Source organism: Protopterus annectens, chromosome 7.part0 (assembly GCF_019279795.1).
Source record: "Protopterus annectens isolate FY-2018-M chromosome 7.part0, PAN1.0, whole genome shotgun sequence".
NCBI lineage: Eukaryota > Metazoa > Chordata > Ceratodontiformes > Protopteridae > Protopterus > Protopterus annectens.
The window spans coordinates 1,634,241,088-1,634,267,496 of NC_056739.1; positions in this window are offsets into that span (position 1 = coordinate 1,634,241,088).

Below are 26,409 nucleotides of genomic sequence, written 5' to 3' on the forward strand. Positions count from 1 at the left end.
CAACAATATTAAAAGGATAATTTGTCTTATAGATTATGTTAATAAAGAAAATAAAGAAACACTCATAATTGGCTTAGATATAGAGAAAGCCTTTGATTCCCTAAATTGGGTATATTTATTCAAAATCCTAATGTTATTTGCATTTCCTGCATCCTTTGTTCATCTCCTAAAGCATATATATATATATATATATATATATATATATATATATATATATATATATATATATATATATACACAAATAATTTAGCGTATGTCAAGTTAGGTCCTTTTACCTATTAATCTATACATATAACAAAAGGCACTAAACAAGGATGTCCCATGCCACCAATTCTATTTGCTCTGGCTATTAAAATATTGGCAGATTCAATTTGTAACAATATAAAAATCAAAGGAATAGATGTTTATGAGCAATACAATTCTATAGTAATGCTCTTTGCTCATGACATATTACTAACATTATCTAATACAAAAGAGACATTAGAAGAATTAAATATATTAATTGACAAATTTTACATGACTTCAGGACTCCATTTCAATAAATCAAAATCACATTTTGTTTTAAATAAAAAAAAAAGAACTGCAGACTAAGGGGGATCACATCATAGGGAAACAAGAATCTACCTTAAATTATCTAGGAATTGAGTTATGCAAGGATAATAATGAATTAGTCTCAAAAAAACTACAATAATATCATCATTACAATTAAAATCTCTGTGGAAAAATGGAACAAAATAATATTAACATTTGAAGATAGACTACAGTTAATAAAACTGGTTTTACTGCCCAAGATCCTATATATAGCCTTGGCAATGCAACTGTTACCAGAAAGGAATATACTTAAAGAAATAAAGCCACGCCTAATAACATTTTTATGGTTTCCCAAAAGAAGCAGAATAGCTTTAATACATCATATCAGACCATGGAAACAGGGAGGATTAAACTTTCTTGATATAGAAACATTTGTAAAAGCATCAATATCTAAAACAATCTCAGATCGGATAAGTCCAAATTACTCTGCAAATTGGAAAGAATTACTAACTGTAACATCAATACATGAAGTTGATTTAGAAAAAAATGTCAAATAAATAAAAACAATTTGCCATGGCACATATGTATTAATATGAAATATAACATAACTAAGTCCACTAAAACTCGCATGATTAATTATTACATTGACTCATTTAGGAAAATTATTAATGTAAATATAGATTTAAAAATATGGTTTAATCTTTTATATTTTTTATAGTCACAAAGAACTTTCCCCATAAAATATATAGAGAAATTATTAATTCCTGGGAACAGAAATAATTTGTTTGTTGGCTCCAATGTATCAAAGAACTAAAAGTTTTAGATATACAAGTATTAAAAACAACATACAAAATTCCACAACAGGACTGGCTAACTTTACAGAACATTCTGTCATATTTGCAAGATTTAAGTAGAATAATTAACAATTCTTCATTTAAAGAAATGCCTAAATTTATGAAATACATATATGACATCACGTAAAATGACTTTGACATGGGAAACAGTATTTTAAAATTTTACAAAATATTTATAAACAATAAAACAACACCCAAAACCTCATATTGGAAATATATAACAAAAGGACACTCAATACAGTTAACTGATGATATTAAAACAAATATCTTATTATCAATAAACTATACATTCTTTACACAATACTGGAAAGTTTTTAATTGGAAATGCTTCCACAGAGCATTCTTTACCCCAGATACAATCAGGAAAATTAGTTCTTCCATAAAGGAATATGTTGGAGATGTGAGCAAGTACACAATGCAATCTGGAACCATATTTTTTTGATTGTGTTAAAATTAAGCCATTTTGGAATGGTATTAATAACTTTCTACAATCTTTATTTAATGAATCATTTTATTTAACTAAAGCTCTTGTAATATTAATTGTGAACGAAGGTCCTCATTTGAATAGGTCAAACATGTATCTAGTATGGACTATACTTGCAATTTCAAGGAAGTGTATAACAAGAAGATGGAATACAAATGCAATACCAATGTTGGAAGACTTTTACAGCCTATTGAAGACCACAGCATTATTGGAAATTAAAATTAAAGAACTAAGAATTTATCCAAAGCCATTTAACAACCCTTGGGGAAAAGTCTTATCGTTGATTGACACTATACAATAATTGATCAGACACTCTGATAATGGATTGGACATACTTATAAAGTAACTGTGTACATTAAGATCTGTTATAGTGTTAGGCTAATGTAAATAGTGTACATAGTTATTTAAGATGTTATATATAAATACTATGGAATTCATTCAAATGTATTTGTAAAATAAAAAAAAAAACAGAGAAAAAAAAAGAAATCACGAGCAAAGTGGTAGAGATGTTCTTGTTTTCAGAATGTGTACATTTAGTATACACTTAGTGTAGGGATTAATAAATCTGACATATTATTTATTTTGGTACTGCATTCTTTTCTTTCCTTCTGAATATTAAATTATATATGATTTTCATGACAATTTTAGTTCATACATCTTTTGAACAGTGTCACCTATTAATGTATGGTCTCAAAAAAAGCCAGACACAAGGATATTATATTACTTTTTCTGTTAACTGAATGAAGGCAACAATTTAGCATGCTTATACTATATCTAACTAAAGTAATTCAGAAAGACAATTTCACTTATCTGCTAAGTACAATTAAAATGTATTATTATTCATTAGTTGTAACTCAGTAAAATGATCAGTCAGGAATAATCTGGAGTCTCCCTGAAACAGCAACAATAGCAACATTTCTGAGTAAATCTTCTGCATAGATCCATTGAATGATACCCATAACATTGAAATTTTGCTAAAAAAATTCTAGCTCAATGCTGAAGCATGAACAGCTGTTGTAATGGCAGCTCAGGCATGCCCGTGGACCTGGATTACTTAATGCACACCACAGAAAAGAGTTAGGGAAAGCATCTTGTTTGGACTGAGTATAATACGAGCTAAAGGTATTAAACTAAATTCACTTCAGTCAGTGTTCTTCATTACCTATGGATCATTAGTCCTGGCATAGAGGAAAGATGTTTCACACTTTGCTGTAGGCACAGTAAAGTATGGATCATATAGGCTGCCATTTTTTTTTTTATAATTGGCTTTGTCACTTAGTTTAAGTCATAGCAACAGATACTCAGACATGATAAATATGTTAATACAGTTATATAGAAACTATTATATTATAGCAGGTTGTGACATCTCTTGACATTTTGTCTGTAAATTAGATGGAAATAGAGGATATGAGTCATATGACAGAAGGCTTCTACTAATGGTGGAATTGCTTATCTCTCACAGCATCACTCAAAACAAAGCAATCAGTATCACTTCCATTGTGATGACATCATTCTTTTTTATAAATATTTTTGCTTATCTCAGGTAGAAATTCACAGGTGGCAGAATTCACAGATTTTCCAACAGCATCACTCAAAACAAAGCTATCAGTATCAGTTCCATTCTGAAGACATAATTCTTTTTTATAAATATTTTTTAAAATGTCAGATATTCAACAGTAACCAAATCTTACTAATAAGAGAATGCATACAAATTTCTGAAGCAGCAATAGATTTGAAAATGACAAACTAATAAAACAGAATGAAAATCCAAAAAAGAACAAATGTGATGAATACAGGCAAACCCTTCCCTTCTGACAAATTATTCCCACACTTAAGTATTGTAAAGTGGAACTAAAAAGAAACTGAATCAGGGTCCGAGTATAAACAAACCAATCAAATACCAAAAAAAAAAAAAAAAAAAAAACACAGCCCAGCAACAACAGTAGACTGAAATTGGATGTATTGCTTTTATCCAGAAATACCATTAGGACTTCATCCATATGAACTACCATTGTGAAAATGTCCAATCAAATTCATTTAAAACCCATCACTTGATCGCAATAAAAATGAAACATACATTTAAAAAGGCAAAGACATTTACAACATTTCTAAAAGCACTGAGCTACAAATGCTAAAACATTCCCAATTGCTTTTTACTACCTGGCTTTCCTTTAGGCTCTATTTTTTACTGATGGCATCATTTAATCCAGGATATTTGTTGGGATTTGTTGACATTTAGATAAATCTGCCCAATTGTTTCTCTCATTTACAGCTTGTTTTTGTAATTACCATCTCCATAGTGATATGCTTAATGCTTAATGACTGATTATAGCAAAAAGATTTTTTTTTCTTTTTTCATTTACAACTCAAGGTTTACCTTAATAACACATTTATGTTCCCTCCAGTCTTAATAACATATAAATGTTATTTTATTGTATCAGACAACCGATGAATAGTCATTCATAAAAACAATAACAGTCAACAGAAAAACTCAATTAGACTACCCCTATAGAATTATAATAATATTCTTTAATAAATATGGTTTAAGAAGTATATATGCTATGTATATTTCATGTTCCACATGGGCATGTTCCTAGTTTCTTAGTTAAAGGGAGACTAATCTTAGTCATATCTTGTTGAAATAAATACTGTATAGCTAAAAACTGATTCATCATCAACTACTTTAAATAATTTTGTGTTCCCCTTATAATATTCCAACTATTTAAAATGACATTTTAATACAGAAAACATCAAGTATCATATTCAAACTGAAGAAATGTTTGTATGAAAATTTGTTGTCTCCAAGCTCTTTATTTCTTAAAAAGTATAGGATCAAAAGTGGGACATCTTTTAATTTGCCTTTCATCAATAATATTCTGAAGAATAATATCACTGTAATCCTTTTCCTCAAACAAGCCTGTAATAAATTCTACTTCTTTTTTGAAACTAACCATCTTTCTTAGCTAAATGAAATGTTCTGATTAGCTGTCTCCTTTGAGTGTTAGATTCCAGGAAAGTAAGATGGTTATTCCTGAACTGCACAAAGTTGTTTAGAAATGTGCTCTTTGTATCTATCTTGCTAGCAAATGTCCTTTCTCTATGATCCATTTCAAGTGTATGATCTTAAAAAAATAATACAATTGCCCATTTCATACAAGGAAAAATACAAAACACGTTGTTTTATTCTTTAATAAAGAGTATATTTCATCATCTGTCCTATTCCATATAAAAGAAAGCAAAGCCATCTACAATTTTTTATGTAGATCAACATGTGAAAAAGAGGTAATCTTAAATAAAAATTCTGTTTCCCACCATGTTAACCTGATATCCATAAAAGATTTAGCAGCTGTTGTCTCCATAGCTACACCTCTCAGTTGTTGATAGTATGTACAATTAAAAAATAGAATTATAGCAATAGATCAAGTATAATACTAACTGTATTAATAAAGTGAGTAGAATAATCCAAAATATATTAAGTTACAGTGTAGAAAAATCCATGCTTGTGTCAATACTGGCAAACAATGACTTAATGTCGAAAGTGAACATAACTTTTTACTTTCCAGCGCATTGATAGTTATGAATCTAATCTAAATAAAAAAAAGAACTTTTATATAGCTGCTAAGTTTCTGAATATGTGTATTTAATACATTATCCACAGTTATTATAGGCCTAAAAGGGGCATCATACATCCTTTATGAAGTTTTTTTTTTTGGAATACCAACCAGTACTCCTAATTTTGGCAATTTCACTTTGAAAAATTCATGGAATTTCCCATTAATATTTCACTAACTAAATAAATCATTAAGAATCATGTCAAAGCACTTATACTTTTGATAATTTTCATACGATTGTACCATCTTACATTCATTAGTATTGGACAACATATTTATGATAGCCTTGATATACTCATCCTGTGTCATGATCACAAAATCTGCTTTCATAAACCTCAGATTTTGCTAATATGATCCTTTAAAACTTTTTGGGCACAAGGCCCAAAATGAAACAACAAAAATAATGTACCTTTTCATTCAGAATATGATACATATCCTACTCATATACATTGGAAAATGTTTGAGAGGTTGAAAGTTAAGGTGAATTAAAAGCAGATGGCTTAACAGACTTTTGAAATAAATAATAAATTAAGTTTCTTGACAAATAACTTTAAATCAAAGTGTTGAGAAGGTTGTTTCTTTTGCTAGGAACTAAAGAAAAAACTAATCTTAAAACGTTCAGTTGTTGCACTGTCATAACTTCATTGGTGAAATTTAAAAAATGTCTTTATTTTATCCATTCAACTCAGTAACTAAAAGCATCTTTACCCCATCTTCAGCATTGATGCCTTCCTCTTGTCCTTCCCCTAGGATGAGCATTTCTTCCCAGACAAGTGTTAAGTCTCTTGCCTCTCATCTTGATCCACATTTAAATAAACATAAATCTTTTGTGCAATTCTCAGAACTTTTCTGTAAGAATTCTTAGATATTATCATTAGCCTAGTATACACATCTTGTAGGTGGTTAGTTCTAGGATATTTCAATGTTCCGATAGACAGTGAGACTTGTGAGGCAATTATGGAGTAGAAGCATAGCTAGGGTGGGGCAAAAGAGGCAGCTACCATGAGCAAAAGGTTTTAATGGTGAGATCAGCAGATGCTAATGGTGTGGTTACAAATACAGTACCTGCATTCAGAAATGAATGCCTATTCCATATTTGTGGTCACAGCTAAGGCACTTGATGTGTTGTATTTTAACTCATTAACCTCTATGTGGCACGGAATGTGACACGTGTAGCAATCCGCAACGACCTTACATTCTTTTTTTTTTAAACAAGGAGCATCTTTATTAACTCATTACATCTGAGTGACACCTCTAGGGGCATCTGCAGTTAATTCCTACTGACACCTGTAGGCATAAAATTTTGCTTGTTCATATTTGCATTAATAATTCCAAAACTAAGCTATGTACAAGGTTTTAAAAGATTTCATCTTAAAGTTTACACAATGGAAAACTCAACTGCATTAATATTTGACCTCTGTCTAGTGCAGGTAAAGAGATATTAACTGTTGTTTTTATGATATTAATTTATATAGATATAATTTTCACATTTTTCTAAATAACAAGCAACAGAGGTAACTCCTTAGCCTCATACGAAAGCTCTCAAGTAGATAAATAAAATGCTGCTGACAGTGTGTGTAACTTGATTGGTTGCTGACATATTACAAATTGTTTGCAAAATATTACAAACATAATAGTTACTGTGTTTACTGTGACTTATAAAATTCAGTTTACCTGGAACTTATAGCATACTACCACTACAAAAATAGTTTGTGCTGAAGGGTTTACTATTTATACGTCTTTTTTCATAACTCCTATTTTTCCAGAGATATAAACATTTGTTTGAAATGTGAGGACATATTTTGATTCTGTCAAAAGGCTTAGTCTCTGCCATTGGAAGTTATAGTGCAAACTTCCTGAACTCCTTTGCAGTGAATGAGTTAAATTATCACATATGACATAGGCATATCCTGAACTCCATTGGAGTGAATGAGTTAAATTATCACGTATGACATAGGCAATTTTACATTTAAATAAATGAAAATAATCCATACCAAAACAATTTCAGTGGCAAACATTATACATTGCAAACTATGCTGACACAACTGTAGCTGCAAACATTATACATAACTTATAATATATCTAGTCATTGTCAGACATTACATTCAAATCCTGCTTACTTTTAAACCTCGTTCCTCCTCTGCATGTATTGATCCCACAATTCCCATTTTTACCTATGTAATTTGCTCCTACCCTTTTCTAAAAATCCCAATCCCAGTTGTTTTATTTCTGTTACTATCTTTGGTACTTCTAGTAAGTTTGGTTTAGACTTTCATTTCCATTTTCTAGCAATTGCTTTTTGGCAGCCATCATAATTAGATTTAACAAGGCCTTGCTATGTCTAGGCAATTTCAAATCTGTATCATTGCTCATAAAATACAGAGGGATTAAATTGATCAGTCACATCATGAAGTTATGGGAAAGAGAAGTGGAAGCTAGGTTAAGAAGGGACGTGATGATTAGTGAACAGCCGTGTGGTTTCATGCCGGGAAAGAGCACTACAGATGCGATGTTTGCTCTGAGAGTGTTGATGGAGAAGTACAGAGAAGGTCAGAAGGAGTTGCATTGTGTTTTTGTAGACTTAGAGAAAGCATATGACAGGGTGCCTAGAGAGGAGTTGTGGTATTGTATGAGGAAGTCGGGAGTGCCAGAGAAGTATGTAAGAGTGGTGCAGGATATGTACAAAGGTAGTGTGACAGCGGTGAGGTCTCCAGTGGGAGTGACGGATGTGTTTAAGGTGGAGGTGGGGTTACATCAATGATCAGCTCTGAGCCCTTTCTTATTTGCAATGGTGATGGACAGGTTGACAGACGAGATCAGACAGGAGTCCCCATGGACTATGATGTTTGCAGATGACATTGTGATCTTTAGTGAGAGTAGGGAACAGGTGGAGTAGACCCTGGAGAGATGGAGATATTCTCTAGAGAGAAGAGGAATGATGGTCAGCAGGACTAAGACAGAATATATGTGTGTAAATGAGAGGGAGGATAGAAGAATGGTGAGGATGCAAGGAGTAGAGGTGGCGAAGGTGGATGAGTTTAAATACTTGGGGTCAATAGTTTAGTGTAACGGTGAGTGTGGAAGAGAGGTGAAGAAGAGAGTACAGGCAGGATGGAGTGGGTGGAGAAGAGTGTCAGGAGTGATTTGTGACAGACGAGTACCTGTAAGAGTGAAAGGGAAGGTCTACAAGAGGGTAGTGAGACCAGCTATGTTATATGGGTTGGAGACAGTGGCATTGACAAAAAGGCAGGAGTTTGAGCTGGATGTGGCAGAGTTAAAGTTGTTAAGATTTGCACTGGGTGTGACGAGGGTGGACAGGATTAGGAATAAGTATATTAGAGGCTCAGCCCAGGTTGGAAGGTTTGGAGCAAAGCCAGAGAGGCAAGATTACGTTGGTTCAGACATGTGCTGAGAAGGGATGCTGAGTATATTGGGAAAAAGATGTTAAGGATGAAGCAACCAGGTAACAGGAAAAGAGGAAGGCCTAAGATAAGGTTTATGGATGTGGTGAGAGAGGACATGCAGGTGGTTGGTGTGATAGAGCAAGATGCAGAGGCCAGGAAGAAATGGAAACAGATAATCCACTGTGGTGACCCCTAATGGGAACAGCTGAAAGAATATGACGATGATCATTGCTCATTAAATAATTTCCTTAGTTACACCAATTTGCTTACCCAGTATCTCTGACAGAACATTCTGCAGGGAATCTTTAAAGTCTGCTAACTCATTGCAGTCCCCAAAATATGTTCCCAATTACCTGTTTCTTCTCCTTCACACCTTCAACATCTGTTGTCAACCTGAGGAAAAATTCTTTGGAGTCTACTTGGGGCATAAAAATACATATGTAAACACTTCCAAGCAAATATCCTAAATCTTCTAAACTTTGTTGCATATTTTGGAGACATACATATGCTCCCCCATAACTTCTTTGTGATTTGCTTATCCAGTCTTTCTTCCCAAACCTTTCTAACCTTCTCTAATTGATTCGTATAGTTATAATGCACTATTGTATATGCTCTAGCAATTATTCCTTTCTTAATGGTGACTTCTGTTCTAGATTCTACTAAAAACTCTAGCAGTGCTGGTCTTTCATTTAGGACCCCTCCCCATTTCTTTCTATTTGCCTATACTCTGATATCAGTCCTTGATAGGGAAGGCAATCTCTAACCTGCAGTCCAAATAAGTTCTTGGCATCTTCCAATTCTATTACCCTTCCCTCTCTAGTTATTTGCAACCAATACCATGGTTCCTTTGCCAGTTTTCTCCAATAAATTCCAGTCCCCTCTTGCCTATTGTCTGTATACCTAATTGCAGTCATCCATATCAGCAGAATCTCCTTTCTTGAGTCCCATGTTGGCTTAGTTCTTAGAATACTTTCTGCTACTTATATAACATTCTGTATGATTATTGTTATTCTTCTTAAAGGTCTGCATCCAAAATCCCTGTCTCTCTTTGTTCCTTGAGCTTCTCTCCTGTTTCAACACCATCTCTTTTCACTTTGAATTATAGTTTTCTGGTTGTGCTATGCATAGGAGCCTTAGCTGTGTTGCTCTGAAATACCCCTTCAGTTTGGGTTATCCCAATCTGCCTTGTTCTATTGGAAGAATAAGCTTATCCCACTTTACTCTTGCAGTCTTCCCCTCACAGAGAAAATCCTTCAGCTCTTTATTAATTGCTATCCACAACTTCTCCTTTGGTTGATAAAAAAGTTCCCAACCTTTGTATAAGACTGAAGGGGCTAAAAACATTTTAACTGCTTGTATCTTACTATCCATATCTATATTACAAGGCTTCCATTTTCTCAGCTTTTTTATTATCTTTTGTTTAGTATCTTCCCACATATGCTTAACTGCCACAACAAAATCATTTTTAATCCATAGACCTAAATACTTCATTTTATCATGTCCCCATAAATATGAATATTGCTGAACCAATTTGTGTGTGGGCATATATTTTAACACTGCCTTTGTTTTAGCGCCATTAATTTTGCATCCTGAAAAGATATGAAACCATCACGAGATGTTCCTCAACACTGCAATGTCTCTTTCTAGTTTTGTCAGGTATAAAATAATATCATCTGCAAATAGAGTCAGCTTTTCTTGACTACCATACCAATTATATCCTTAAATTTCTGAGTCCCTTATTTTCTTTGCCAGTGGTTCTAAACATAATGCCAACAACAAAAGGGAGAAAGGACACTCCTGCCTTGTTCTTCTGCTCAAGAAGAAATTATCAGAGAGGACCCTACCCATTTTAATGTCCACCTCTAATCCCTCATATAATCTCCTAATCAACCTTATAATTTTATCAGGGAATGCAAATGCTTCTATTGCCCTGCTCATAAAGTCCAAGCTTACTCTGTCAAATACTTTTTCTACATCAAGACCCACAAACAACAGTAGTACTTTCTTACTTTCTGTTTCCCTCTGAACCATCAGTGTTCTGATAATGTTGTCAAATGTTTGCTTTCCCTCCACAAAACCACATTGATCCATATTGATCAATTTTGGCATCACTAAAACCACATTGATCCATATTGATCAATTTTGGCATCACGTTTGGCATTCTTTTAGCCATTATAGATATAAACACTTTATAATTATGGTTTAGTATTGAAATGGGCCTGTATGAAGCTGGATCTGATGGATCTTTACCTTCTTTAGGTATTACAGCCACTACAGATTTCTTCCAGGATGTTGATACTTCTCCTTCTCTTAAAATACTGTTAAACAAAACCTTTCAAATCTTTATCAGTTTTTTTCCCTCCAACTTCCTAACTTCCACAGGAATACAATATATTCCTGGGGATTTTCCTGTAGATTGATTATACATTCCAATTTTTATCTTATCTGCTCCTATCCTATTAGTAATTGAGCCTCATCTACCTCTAACCTTGGCATAATTAATTCTTCCATAAACACTTCCATTTGTACATTTTCTTTATTTCCATATTTTTCTGCTTTATACAGACTTTCATAGAATTTCCAAAATATTTCTAATATTTCTACATGATCCATTATCTTACTTCTTATAGGGTCCCTAAGCTTGGTGACAGCCCTTACTACTTTCTGCTGCCTGAGTCATGCTAAAAGTTTTTGTGCTCTCGAGTTATTGGCATTTAACAAAAAAGCTGTTGTACATAAAAGGTGTACATAATAATTTTCAAGTATATTATTTATTATGTAATGTCTTTAAATGTTAATGGTCTCACAGATAAATACAAAAAAGAAAGAGTAGTGGACTATATTAAAAAATGTAGAGGGCAAGTTGCTATGCTACAGGAGACACATTGGAAAGAACTGAAAATGTGAATGTGATAAAGAAAAATTTTCAGGATGGTTACTTAGCAGAATACCTGGGGCAAAGGAAGAGAGTAATACTTATATTAATTGCGAGAGGAACTACAATAGTGATAGAAGAGAATAAAAAGACAATAATGGTAGTTTTGTAGTAGTAAGGGGCTACTGGCAAGGGAGGTGGATTATACTGGCATGTATTTATATTCCACCTAAAAATGCTATTTTTCTTCTTCTCCCCTCTTCTCTTTTTCTTCTTGTACAGTTTTGAGAAATATAGACAATGCAGTGATAAAAAAAACAAAGGGAGCCTGGTTAAAAAGGCATGACAAAAGTTCAAATTAATGTGCTTTTTTCATTCTTGCATGGGGAAATGACTGATTAAGGACCTTTGTTTTAAGAGAGAGAGACAGCAAGTTAATGAAAAAGAATATTGAATTATATGAGGCTTTTTTTCTAGCAATTGCATGTAAGTATACTAAGTAACATTTCTGCAGCTGGTCTTCATGTCTACATGGAGACAATCTGATAAAGAGAAACTGGTCACAGTCTGGTGGAAGGGAGTTGGCTGAGGGAAAAGAAAAAAAAAGAACAGAGAAACTGGCTAGGACATAATGTTCTCTAAAAACAATCAGGGGTTTTCCCAGGTGTGATACCTTTAAAGATAATGCAAAACCATTTAGACTTGAAGTAAACTTTACTCAGTTTTAAATGCATGGGGATATTAATATAAGCAGGTGCTTTTGTTTTTTTTTTGTCTTTTTCACCCTTCTGTCTTTTTCTTTGTTCAGTTTTAAGAACTGTAGGCCATGTAATAATAATAAAAAAAAAGAAATGAAAAAGGAGGCGGGGAGGAGATCAAAGGAGAGAAGAAGGGTCTGGTTAAGAGAGTATGGCAAGAGAAAAATCACAGCTTTTTCTCATGCTTGTAACTGGGTTAAAACTTTAGGCATTATCCAGTAACAAGTTTATTACAAAGCATGTAAATGAAAAAGAATATTGAATATTGTAAGGATTTTTTTCTGATAAACAAGGTACCCTTAGCAGTTTTGTGAGTGGTTTTCATGTTACTAGATGACAATTTGATAAAGAGAAATGGCTTGAAGAAAGTTTTTACTGAAAGATTTAAAGTGTTTTATCAACTGGGAAAGCTATAAAGACATACAAAATCAAACAGAACTTACTAGTAGCACAGGCTGTATCATGTATTTTAATGTGATTACCCTTTCTTTTTGTTTAACTTTTGCCTGTCTGTGTAGCTATTAACTTAGAACTTATGTTCTTATTAAAAAGCAAAAACTTCAATATTTGAAGATATACATTAAAAAGAAAGAGTAGTAAATTATATTAAAAATGTAGAGTGCAAATAGCTATGCTACAGGATGCACACCTAGAAATAAATGAAAATGTCAATTTGATAAAGAAAGGTTTTCAGGATGGTTATTCAGCAGACTATCTGAGGCAAAGGAAAAGAGGAGTACTTATATTAACTTCAAGAGGAACTCTAATAGTGATAGAAGAGGGGAAAAAGATAATAATGGAAGATACATAGTATATGCGGCTACTGGCTAGGAAGGAGGATTATACTGGCATGTATTTACATCCCCACTAAAACTGCTATAATGGAGCTTAAGAAAATTTTGAAACAAATAATCAGCGTTCAGCAAAGAATATTACTTATAGGTAGAGTCTGGAATTTGGTTTGCAACAATGAAGATGTGTTGGGGGTCTAGAAGGGAAAATATAACAAAGGAGGGTAGATTTTTGAAGAAATTTATGAAAATGTTTGGCATGGAAGATGTGAATTCAGTATTAGGAGTTCAGAGTGAATTACATATTACTCACTGAGATCCAAAAACTGGGTTAGGCTAGATAGATTTTATATCTCACAGGAACATGTACACTTAATTGAAGGTCTTGAAATGCACCCAATAACTATTTTAGATCATGCACCAATGTTGTTGTTTGTCTTTCGGCTTTTCCCAGTTAGGGGTCGCCACAGCGGAACTCCAGTCTGCTAAAGATTGGCAGTAGATTTTCATGAACGTCGAGGTGCCAGCTCGACGTCCAACCTTCAATGAAGGCACGCCCATTTTTGCATGTCTTTCGAACGCCCATCCAACCGCAGAGAGGACATGCAGACTCCACACAGAAGGCCCTCCCCGCACTTCAGCCAAGAATCGAATGGGAGAACCTCTTGCTGTGAGACAACAACACCACCGCTGTACCACTGCGGATTAGATCATGCACCAATAACAACTAAAAAAAAAATGTAAGGTAATGAAATAAAAATGAGACACTGACGCTTTCCTACCTATCAGTTGAAAAGAGAGGAATTCAAGGAATGGGTTTTGGAATTAATTCAGGAGCTCCTAGAGAAGATTCTGAAAACATAGCTAGGGAATGGAATACAATTAAAATGGAGTTTAAAACTAGAGTGGAAATATAAGAAAGGGAGATAAGGTTAAACAGTAACAAGAGTCATTTAGAGGGATTGATAAGTATTGAAAAATAGGGGGGATCTCTCAGAACAAGAAAAGGAGTAAGTGCTGAATGCTAAACAGAAAATAAGGGATTACTTTGATAATATGCACAAGTTTAGAAAGACTGCTGATAAGCAACATTTTTTTGAAAATAATTCTATAGCTATAATGGAGATAAAGAAAATACTGGGAAAAATAATCATAGGTTCATAGGTTCATAGGTTCATACTAGGCTATCTGCCCTAGGGCATTTATAAGCCTAGCCAGAATTTATTTGGCTTTCGCCACCCATTTTAAATTTATTTTGCTATGCCCTTTTTCGAGGTTAGTATACTGTGCCTCTGTCTAACAGTGACACAGAAGTGATACCCGGGGTAAACCTACGATCTCCCATCCACTCATCAAGATTCCTCTTGAAGAGAGTCAATGAGGGACTCTGCCTAACCTGGACTGGGATTTTATTCCAGAGTGAAGGGAGCCTCTGGGTTATGAATCTGTCCCTCCAGCATGTCCTATTTATTTCAGTGCTGAGGTTCAAGGCTCTCGAGCGCGTAGCTCGATGGGATTTGGATTTTCTGAGGTGCAGCATGTCCATTAATTCCGGGTTGGACATGGCTTTATACGTCAGGCACAGACCGCCTCTGAACAGGCGGTATGCCACTGAGTAGAGCTGGAGTTTCTTTAACCTGGCAGCATATGGCATCTGTTTGAGCCCTTTGATCCTCTTGGTGAGGTACTTTTGGGGTCTTTCCAGTTGCTGCAGGTGTCTGGTAAGGTACATCCCAAAAGGGGCATTGTACTCAATTATGGGCCTGATGAGGGATGAGTAAAGAGGCATGATGATCTCCCCGATCTAGATGTGAATCCCTTCATGATTAGGTGGGCTATATAAAATGTTCTTCTAACCACTTTGGCCACGTGGTTGTCAAATGAGAGATTGCTATCAACTTGGGTCCCCAGGTCCCTAATTACTTCTTCTGTACTTAATGGATTACCACCTATGTGGTAATTTGTGGGCACTTTGTTTTTGCCAAAGGGGATGACTATACACCTTTTGGCATTTAGCTTGAGGCCATGGCTCTGGCACCAGTTGTCTGTTTCTATGAGGCCCTTTTGGAGGATGCTTGTGTCGGCTGGAGAGTCGATTATGGCGCCCAGTTTGCAGTCATCTGCGAACTTGGTCAGCCACAGTCCTTCCGTTTTGGCCTGTACCTCCGAGAAATATATACCGAACAAGAGAGGTCCCAGGACTGAGCCTTGTGGGACACCACTTGTAACTGGTTTGGAGTCTGACATGGCTCCAGCAATTCTAACCATGTGGGTTCTGTCCTTGAGCCAGTTTGCAATCCATCTAGTGACATAGGGGTTTATATTTAAGCTGGTGAGCTTATCTATAATGCCCGAGTGGGGTATTGTATCGAAGGCTTTTGCAAGGTCCAGGTAGGCTGTGTGGACCACCTTCCCTCGTCAATGGCCTTGGTGACTGTTTCAAAGAAATCAACCAGGTTTAAGAGGCAGGATCTGCCCTTAACAAAGCCGAACTGGGTAGGATCCAGTGTTTGTAGGTCCCCAATATCTTTATTTATGAGGTCCATGATGATCCTTTCCATAGCTTTGCAGACCAAGCTAGTCAGGCTTATGGGGCAATAGTTTCCAGGATCCGTTGAGGCACCACCTTTATGGAGAGGGACCACTGTTGCTGTACGCCACTCTTTGGGCACATATCCTGTAGTAAGGCTGAGATTGAACAGTAGTTTTATGTTTGGGTTTAGCTCTTCTTGGAGTTCATGTAGGATGCAGCCGGGACACCATCTGGTCCCATTGATACTGTGTTTTTTGCTTTGGAGAGGGCGGCTCTTACCTGAGCATCTGAGATGTCGGGGGCAGCACTCTGCTGGGATAGATATTTGCCCTTTTGGTGGGGAGGGGGGGAGAAGTTTGCACTGAACCTGTCAGCTAGGATGTTGGCAATGTCTGTGGGTTCGGTGTATTTTTGTCATTTTGGACTAATTCTGAGCATATCTGGGAATTACCACCCAGGTTCCTAAAATAACTAAAGAAAGCCTTGTGATTATCCTTAGTGTCCTGTGCAATTTTTCTCTCGAAGCTGGCCTTAGACAATTTTATGTGTGCCCGTAGTTTTTTGCTAATACTGATCAGTGATGCCTTCCCTTTTTGGGATTTTGCTCTATCATTTAGTAGCTTCCTCCTTCTATTGTATAGTTTGTTTATGGCTGGGGTCCACCAGACAGGACGTCTGCCTTTGGAGGATTGGGTCTTGGTTTTATTTGGGATCGCATGATCCATGCATTCCTGAAGGTGTTCATAGAATGCATTTATAAAGGATTCTGCGGTCTGGGATGTATTTTCCACAGGCCTGGGGCTTTGAAGGATTCCACCTCAGTTTTGAGGAGTGTGAAATTTGCTTTAGAGAAGTTTTTCACTGTGGTTTTCTGGGCAGGGGTGGGGTCGGGATGTGAATATCCAGTGAGATTATTTTATGGTCTGATCTTACCAGTGAGGGATACACTTCTGGTCTGGAGCATAGAGTCCCCATGTTGGTGATGATCAGGTCCAGTATGTTTTCCCCTCTTGTGGGAGTGGTAACAAGTTGTTCCATAGCATTTGAGTTTATAAATTCTAGGAACCTTTGGGCTAGGGTGTTGGAGCTAGAGTAATGCTCCCAGTCTATGTTTGGGTAGTTGAAGTCGCCCAATATAATGGTGTTTGGAGAGACCTTCATATTTTCCAGTGTTCTCAGGAAGGCTGAGTGGGGTTCCTGGGTTTGGGAGGGTGGTCTGTAGCAGGCTATAAACTGGAAGGCAGTTTTACCCACTGTTAGTTGCACATGGATAGTCTCTGATGCTTCGTGCTTTGCCACCAACCTGGAGGTGTGGATATCTTTGATGAATATCGATACTCCCCCTCCTTTTGTGGTTCGGTCCAAGTTTTGGGGCCGAAAAGCATGGTATTCGGTATAACCTGGTAGTGCTGGAGTGCTCTCGGGAGCCCTGAACGAGGTTTCTGTTACTGCACAGATATCGATGTTCTCCATGCTAAGGAGAATCAGCTTTCAGCTAGGAATATTAAAAGAAGAGGAGAAACTGCAGAATTTTAAACAGAAAATAATGGATCACCTTGATAATACGCATTAGTTTAGAAAGATTGCTGAGTTTACCTTGATAATATTCACTGGTTTAGAAAGATTGGTGTTGAGAGCTTACATACTTGAGCATTTTCTGAAAAAAATAAACTTAAAAAGCTAAGAGCAATAAATGTAAATATTTTGTTAACAGTAAAAGCTAACAAAACTGCAAAAATAGTAATGCTATCTGTAAGAAGTGTTCTTTATGGTGATAATACACAGTGCATTCACCAGTATTTCCATAAATATATATTATAATGGACCCAAACACCAAATTATATTTTTTGCTAAACTTTCACAAACAGATTCACATATCTTGGAAACTGTACAAACTAGACATATATTATTAGATCCTTTTTGTTAACCAGACACAAGCTTCCACATGATGACAAAAAATTCCACTGTGAGTAGGTTTATTGATGTATTTGCAGAAATATGAAAATATATGCTTAATTTAAAAATTAGCAATATAAATAACATTGACTATCTCTAAAGATGTGCATCCAACAGTGCAAATATCAAAGAGAGTTTAATCAACAAGATCTTAGGTTTCATGTGATGTTATGCAACATCTTGTAATTTACATGTTTTTCGAAGTATTAAGGGCGTATATTTTCATAATTACTAACAAACAGCTAGCAATATCTTAGGTATATTGTGATATAAATAGATATTGACAATGAATTTCCCTGTCTTCTACCATGGTGTATCACACCATAACTATATTGAGGACAGGCTTGTTCTGGAAAGAAAAATTGTGCTCATTACCAGAGTGAATGATCCTGAAAAAGGGCCAATTATGTACAAAGAGACTTCTGTTGTACTAAATTATACAGATGTATTTGTGTCATTGCCAGACTATGCAGCCCCAATTGTCTGGCAACCCATAGAGTTTTATCTGATAATTATGAGGAGGTGGCATACAATTATTTGCTGACAACATCTTCAAAATTAGTTGCTCCATCCCTCTGAGTCCATTGCTAATAGCATGGTCTCTTAAAAGGGATATATTACTTGGACTTCTGATGGAAAGACTGTGATTATGTTGCCTATGAGAAGCTTAGGGATATTTTCAAGCATGCATCTGACCAAATGTGCTCTGGATCCTTACACTAAGAGACCAACTAGAACTTGTTTCATTTAATTAGGGTAGTTATTCACCAGATTTTTAGATCTTCATTGAGAACCAGGAGGTTTCCATCCTCACTGATGGAGGCATAGGTTACCTCAATTTTTTAAAAAAATTAAAGGATGAAAAAAATTGGAGAATCATCCACCTTTCTCTGAAATTTCCTTTATTGAAAACATATTGAGAAGATAGTCTACATTTAGCTTTATTCGTGCCTGCTGCTGCATGACTTGTTAGATCCAAGGCAGTCTAGACTTAAAGCTAGGCATAGCACTGAGATAATACTCATTTGATAGGTGAGTGACCCTCTGAGGGTAAGGAATCAAAGGAAATATATAGTCTTGGTCGTCCTTGATCTCTTGGCAGTTTTGACACTGTCAATCATAGGATTTTGATTGAGATTCTGAAGGCATGCTGTTGGCTGTCTCTTATGCTCATAGATTAGTTTTTGTTATATTCTTCAGGCCATATTCAGCATGTGGTGTTCAGTTCAAATTTCTTGAACTGCTGTCTGCTAGATTGTGATTTAACCTAGGGCTTCATCAAGGTTGCCTTCAAGGTGTATGTGTTTCTATTAATTGAGGTCATTGTAAGGATTCAGTTTTACTTCTCTTTTTCTCCATGGAGAGAGCAAGATAGGTTTTTATCCTTTGAATATTGCTTGGATTCCATTCAGAAAATGACACCATATGTACCACTGATGCACTGAAGACAAGGGCTCCATCTTTTTTTTTTTTTTTTTTAATTGTTTTTTTAGATTGTACACACCTATGGTTTTATCCAGTTTTTACTTTTGGATTTCTTAGTTTCCTTAATCAATTGAAAACTCACCCCACTAAGACTTAGGCTATTCTGGCTCCTGCTACTCTCCATCCATGAAATATTTTTTCTGTTTTCTCTGTAGATCATATATGAAAGGAATCAGTTCCTGTGTTCATTATTCATAATCTGGTCATTGTCCCTGATAAAAGGCTGAAATTCAGGGATGAGGTGTCAGCTGTCATAAACACATCGTATTTCCATCTGAAGAATATTAACAATGTTAAGGTCTGCTTATCAGTTTTAACCTGGGGGTGCTGATTTGTACTATGTATTGTCTCACCTGGATTACAATTAGGATCTTTACCTCTGGCTTTTAGACAGCAATTTAGCAGATGCAGATGAAGAATTCCTGAATAGTCTAACTGCTATGCCACATAAGTGTTATATCACACCTGTCCTGTATGCCACTGTTTGGTTGATATGTATTTGTAAACTTCCACTGTAACCTTATTTCCCCTAAACTATATAGGTCTTGACTATCTGAGAGAACTGTTGTGAGCCTGTAAGACAGATCAGATCATCTACTGCATGGTTGCTCTGAATTTCTGCCTTGAGATATCTAGCAGTATTTTGTTTATTTATCTCAACTTAGTTCTTCCGAATTAGCTAATATTTCTGGTATCCAGAAGGTTTTTTTTATATTATCCCAGTTCTTCAGAGTTGTCTGTTTTCCATGATTTTAACATATGAGACAGATGCCTCTTTTAGAAGATTTCTCAAGTTCCATCATTTTGAGAGTGCATTTTGAATTTAGTGGGAGCATTGTGGCAACCTTTAGAATTTTGAACGTTTGATTAAGTTCATCATTTTTCTAATTTATGTGCTTTACGTTTCTGATTAATTTGTAATGACTCTGAATGCTTAGACTTTAAAAAAGTCCAAAAAGATACTGGTGGCAGGACTATATAAAATAAAGGTATATTCAGACTGCAGCAAAACAAAATATTGGTACACAGAGTTTCATGAAGGTCTTGCTCTGGGTTATAGTCCAGGTGACATCACAGTCAAGCAGAGCTGAAAACAAGGAAAGGGTTCTCTGAAGCCGAGGTCCAAAAAACTCCTCCCCACCTTTCAATAGTTATAGTAAAGAAATATACTAGCTGTTTTAGATGCCTTCTAGAGTTAATAATACAGATACACCCCCCACAACCCCACAAACAGTGATGACAAATAATTTAAACATCCACAGTCTCAACTATGACCACCAATACTTCATTCTATTCTAGTTAACCAGCAAAAGTGGTCATACCACTGAGCTGCAGGGATCAACTAGCAATTTTTTTCTGTGGTCTCAATCATGTCCCCTAGCTTTGATATTATTAGCCCACCTGGTTTTACAGATTCAAATAAATCAAATATTATATTAGTCACTTCTTGTAGTAGTATTCTTTCCATGCAGTCCAATTTACACTCAGGTTGTCATGAAATTTACAAAAGTTCAAGGCTGCAGGCCTCTCTCATTCCAAGCTTCCTGCTCTGTAAGTATATAGTTCTACCAGTTGCACTCCAAAGGATAAACTTAGCTGGATGTTTCACTCTGCATCCAGACCTCCATTTTGATGATCCTCTAGGTGAGGAACTACATTTGCCTACTGTTATCAGGGCAACCTCTTCTTGCAGAATCCTGGCTAAAGCATGGATATATTTTAGTGGTTTATACTAACAGCTCCCATTACTTTTTCAATTTTTAGCAGGTAGATAAAAGGGCATGTATTAGTGCACTGTTTCTTACCTGTAAAAACTGAAACAATTCTTTCATTTTCTCCTGGAAGGTACATGGATCCTAGGTGGAGCCTTTGTCAATGGTTAGTTTGAAGTAATCATAAACTTATGGTAGGGAGATTTTACCAGTCCCTTTCTTCCTCAGCCAACTTAATTAATAATGCTCTTGAGTTAGTTGCCTCATATTTTAAATCCCATATCTCCATTTTTGTCTAGGAGTTTACTAATTTGCTGGTGCTCAGACTTACAGTAATCAATTAACAATTGCTTTATAAATGCATTAGCTATCTCACTTGCCTTAGCGTTAAATGAAATAACCATAGTATCCTTGATTGGGTTATCCATCTGTATTCAGTTTCTCTTCTTGTTTTTCTACATCCACTTTTCAATAACGTTTGTCTATGTTTACTACTGTCCTGGAAAATGCATTAAAACTGTGGCACTTCATATAGGTTTAGAGTTGTACACATCCTATCCGATCATCAATTCATATGGGGTCTACTTTTCAAGATTTGCTGGAAATATTTCTGTAACTCATCATAGATTTCAGCAAAAGTCCTGCACTCTGGCATAGCCCACAAATGCAATCCCATGTAAAATCACTCATTCATGATTGGGCTTCCTTAAGGTTCTCATCAGGACTTAAACATGTACCCCAAACTAAAGCATGAACATTAGTCACTTTCTGACAAATCTAGCAATACTTTTGTTTAGATTAAACAAATGCTTTTAAAACTCTTAGGACTTTTGGTGGAAAATAAAGCATTAACCTGCACATGCAAATCCTTGTGTACTAGCTCTTCCAAACTGATGCTTGACTTGTCATTGATTCTTATCTGGTCACAGACACATTCCTCATTGCTCTTGCCTCACTATGACTATACCCTCCAAATTCAAGAAAATCTTCATATTTTCTCCATCTCAGTTCTTCAGTTTCTGTCCTCCCTTCACACATAGAAGCATTAATTTATAGACAGCTAATGTGCATGTTGCATCATCTCTGTCAAATAGCCAAGTAGGATCACATGGACTTCATTCAAATGTTCTTGATGCATGCACTGCTTTTCTTTCAGTACCCATAATTAACAATATTAATCTTGTTTCTTTCATCTGCCAGTTAACTTTCTACTCATAGGTTCATAGGTTCATAGGTGTTTACTAGGCTAACGACCACAAAGGCTTTTTTAAGTGTAGCTATGCATCCCAGATCTCTGACAAGTTTTGACACCCTTGATAAGTGTAAGCATGGGCCTGGGAGATGAACCATTTACAGGTTACCTGTTTGCATTAGAAATATAGCTGCCAATGTGAAAAACTTCTATTATCCAGCTTCCTAAGGAATCAGTTTTGTTTTTTTACTTAAGATGTATGCCTTAGCTTTCTACTCCTGAAGGTGCTGATGTAAAACATCAGCCAGAAATACATAATCTGATGCATTTCATTAAGAAGTCCAGGATTAGTTACATCCATGGATCTGTCCAAAAACTGCATTAAGTTTTAGTTCTGTTTCAGAGGGGTGCAGTCCTTTTACTCCTACCTTCATTTTTAAAACTTGTGTTGCAATGAAATTGGGTTGCAGCCACCCCCCACCCCCTCCCACAAATGGAATTAACAGTAAGTACTACATAAACATAATAGTGGTGCCTGGACTGAAAAAAATGTCAATGCATTCTTAGAAATGGGTTATGCCCAGGCTCAGGGGAAGGATGGCCCGTCTGTTGTAGAAGGAAATACTAGTCCACAAATATCACGAAAGTAGGCAGACTGAAAAGGAGCCATAAATATGACAGACTGAACTATTGAGGCTAGGGAAGAAATGATGTATTGTTACTATTATGTAAGAAGCACTGAATTCGCAGATAGAAGATAGTCAAAAAAATCAAAAGATAAATTAGAGGAAAGAAAAATACTTGCATAAGAAGAACTGTGAAAAGTTTCAAATGCAAATTTGTAGTCATTAATATAACAGATCTACGAAAAACATTACATAGACAAGGATACTTTGGGCTGACTGGAATAAGAAGCAACAGTGGAAGTGCAAAACATTAAAGGAAAACAGAGATTTTTGAGAGGTATACAAAACAAATGTGGACATGGGAAAGAAAAAGAGATCTGATATGGTACAATATTTATGCAAAGGAGAAAGCAAAATTAATCAATGCAAAAAAAGTTGGTCCAAAGATATTTGAAGAGAAATACAGGTAATGGCATTCAGATATGGACATTTTTACAGTACAAAAAGTAAAACACAAAGGGGAGCAAAGAACAGAATTAGTAAAGCAGAAGTTAAACAAATAGAAGTATCTAACACAGGATATGTCACAGCATGATGAAACAATGACTCCCCAAATTATGGATTAACAGGTAGAGCAGGTGACATCAGAAGAAGAAATATGGCCATGGGAAAGAAAAAGAAGTTTGATGTAGTTTAATAATTATGTAAAAGAGAAAGCAAAATTAGTCAATACAAACAGCAGCACCAAATATGTTTGAAGAGAAATACAGGTGAAGGCACCTGCATATTGAAAATGTTATATAGATGGATAGACAGGTTAACATCAATAAAAGAAATAAGACCCAGAATGTTACAAGTGTGATAAAACAGATGCTCACAGTAATCCAGATTATTAACAGAAATTCATGTGATATAACAATAGAAAATATGAAATATTACCATGCAGCTAAGCTAATAAAAGGTAAAGTCTTACCAGAAAAATGCATACAAATAAAGGAAAAGAATGGAAGAAATAAAATGTCATCATTGAAGCATAGACTAGAGGACACTATAAAGCAATTTAAACAGTAAGTGCCACTGTTAGAAGAATACGGATGAGGGGACAGATCAACAAAAGTAACTAGAAAGATATATGTGACAAAAGCAATGCACAGTATCAGAAAATACACTATTGCAAGTAATAAAAAACTAAAGATATCATCACAATCAGAAAATGTATAAGATAGTTTGATAAATAAAAAAGGAAAAGTAGAAAATAAGGAATTCATTAATGATATAACAAAAAAATTAATGAGAACTGGGAAACAATGCAAAAGGAATGGAAATACCACCAAAAAATAGAAGAAATTTGCAGATTTTGTATAAATATTTTGAAGACCCTGCGGAAAATAACAAAGATGCTGAATGGATAGAAAATTTAAAAGAAGCAGTAAGGAGTTTAAATGTACATGATTTGAAATGGAATGAGGTAATGGCCACAGAAATTGAAACAAATTTAAGAAAACATCCAAATTAGAAAATCTCAGGCCCAGATGCAGTACCTAACTTCTGCCTAAAAGTATTAACATCTTAGAAAAACATTTAGTCCTAAGTAAGAACTACTTATGCAAGCATCCTGAACAAACACAAGACTGTTTTGCAATAGGAAATACAATATTCCTCCTTAAGAGTGAACCTGTAAGCCATGCAAAAAACATAGACCAATAACTTGTCTTACGGCAATGTACAAACTACATACAGGAATTAATGCAGACAGAGTTTATAGTCATTTAGAAGAAAATTCACTTATGACAATAGAACAAAAGGGTAGCAAAAAATGTCATATGGAACAAAGGATCATTTGTTGCTAAATAAAGCCATAATGGAGAATGAACAATGGAGAATAATCTAAGTATGGTATACATAGATTGAAAAAAAAGCATTTAAAAGCAGCCCACATTCATGGATAAAGGAGTGCTTACAGATGTATAAAATACATACAGCATTGATCAATTGCATTACAGTAACCATGAAACAGTGGCAAAAGAGTTTGCAATTAAACCATGACAAATGGAAAATTATTAGCCTAGGGATAAAAAATTAAAAGGGGCATATATTAAACCATGACAAATGGAAAAATATTATCCTAGGGATAAAAAATTCAAAGGGGCATATTCCAGGGTGATTCTGTGTCACCACTGCTGTTTGGTCTTGCCCTTAATCCATTAAGCTCAGTCTTGGTCATAGTTTGACTCCCAGAAAACAAACCTGCTAAAAGACTTCACATTTACTTTCTGTTGATAAATTACAACTATATATTTCTTCAGATAAGGAGTTGAAAATAGAACTATAAGTGGTTAAAACCTTTTCAGATGATATAAGAATGGCATTTGATCTTGAAAATGTGCAAAATCAATGTTTAAGGCAATAAAGTTACACTACCAAGAAAATATCAGTCTAGGACAGGAAGATGATATAAAGGAACTTGAGGAGAAAAGCCTATATAAATATCTGGGAATTGATGAAGGATCTGTAATAAAACATGAATAAATGTAAATAAAACTCAGTAAGGAATAAGTATGAAGACTAAAACTAATATTGGAAACAATTTTGACATCTAAGAATAAAGTTCAAACTATAAAACAATTTGCTCTTTCTGTTTTACCTTACAGCTTCAGTGTGATTGACTGCCCCCCTAAAGGTATTGGATTAGATGTAGAGAGAAACAAGAGAAATGTTTTATGCTTATTGAATGGTACATAAAAATCAATGCATACCAAGATTATATATTCCATACTCTGAAGAAGGTATGGGCCTGCTTGAAATTGATTACATATATAGAGCTGAAATCATGGGACTGCATACATATCTGCTGACCTTATTAGAGCACACCATAGGAAAAGTTTAACAAAATGAGGAGTGGAAATCTAAGATGACTTCTCTGCTTAGTTTTGCAGAAGCATTTAGGTGGCAAACAGGAATGAAAAACAAACCAAAAGTAGACAAAATCAGTTAGCAATTGAAGTGCCAAAAAAAAAAAAAAAAAGAAAGAATATAAGTAGAAAGATCAGATGAGAATTAAAAAAGCTGGAAAACTCATAAATAAAGTACCAAGTATAGGGATCTCCTGGAACAACCTCATGTTGATCAGGATCTGACACCAGAATGGTTAAGGAGATATGAGTTGAAAGCAAAGGATGAAAGGTTAATATTGATGGCCCATAGTGGAATAATTGCATGCTACTGAACATATTAAAAACAGAAAAAAAAAAAAGAATTGGAAACAGCCACACACCTTATTGCTGGGTCTGATATGCTCATGGCAGAGAAGCCATACATTGAAAGGCATAATAATGTGTTTAGATTGTTGCATTGGGGATAGTGCCGAGAAGTAGCTGAAATGTATTGGAAACATGAACCATAAAACATTATAGAGAATGATGAAGTGTAAATCACATGGGATCACCCATTACCACCAATTCAAAAAATAGATTCAAGAAAACCAGATAGTTCATGAAAAAAAGACAAAAGTAGAACCGATCTTTGAAATAGCTACAGCTAGTGATTATAATGTCTCATGTATATATAGAGAGAGGCAAACACAAAGTCAAAAATGTC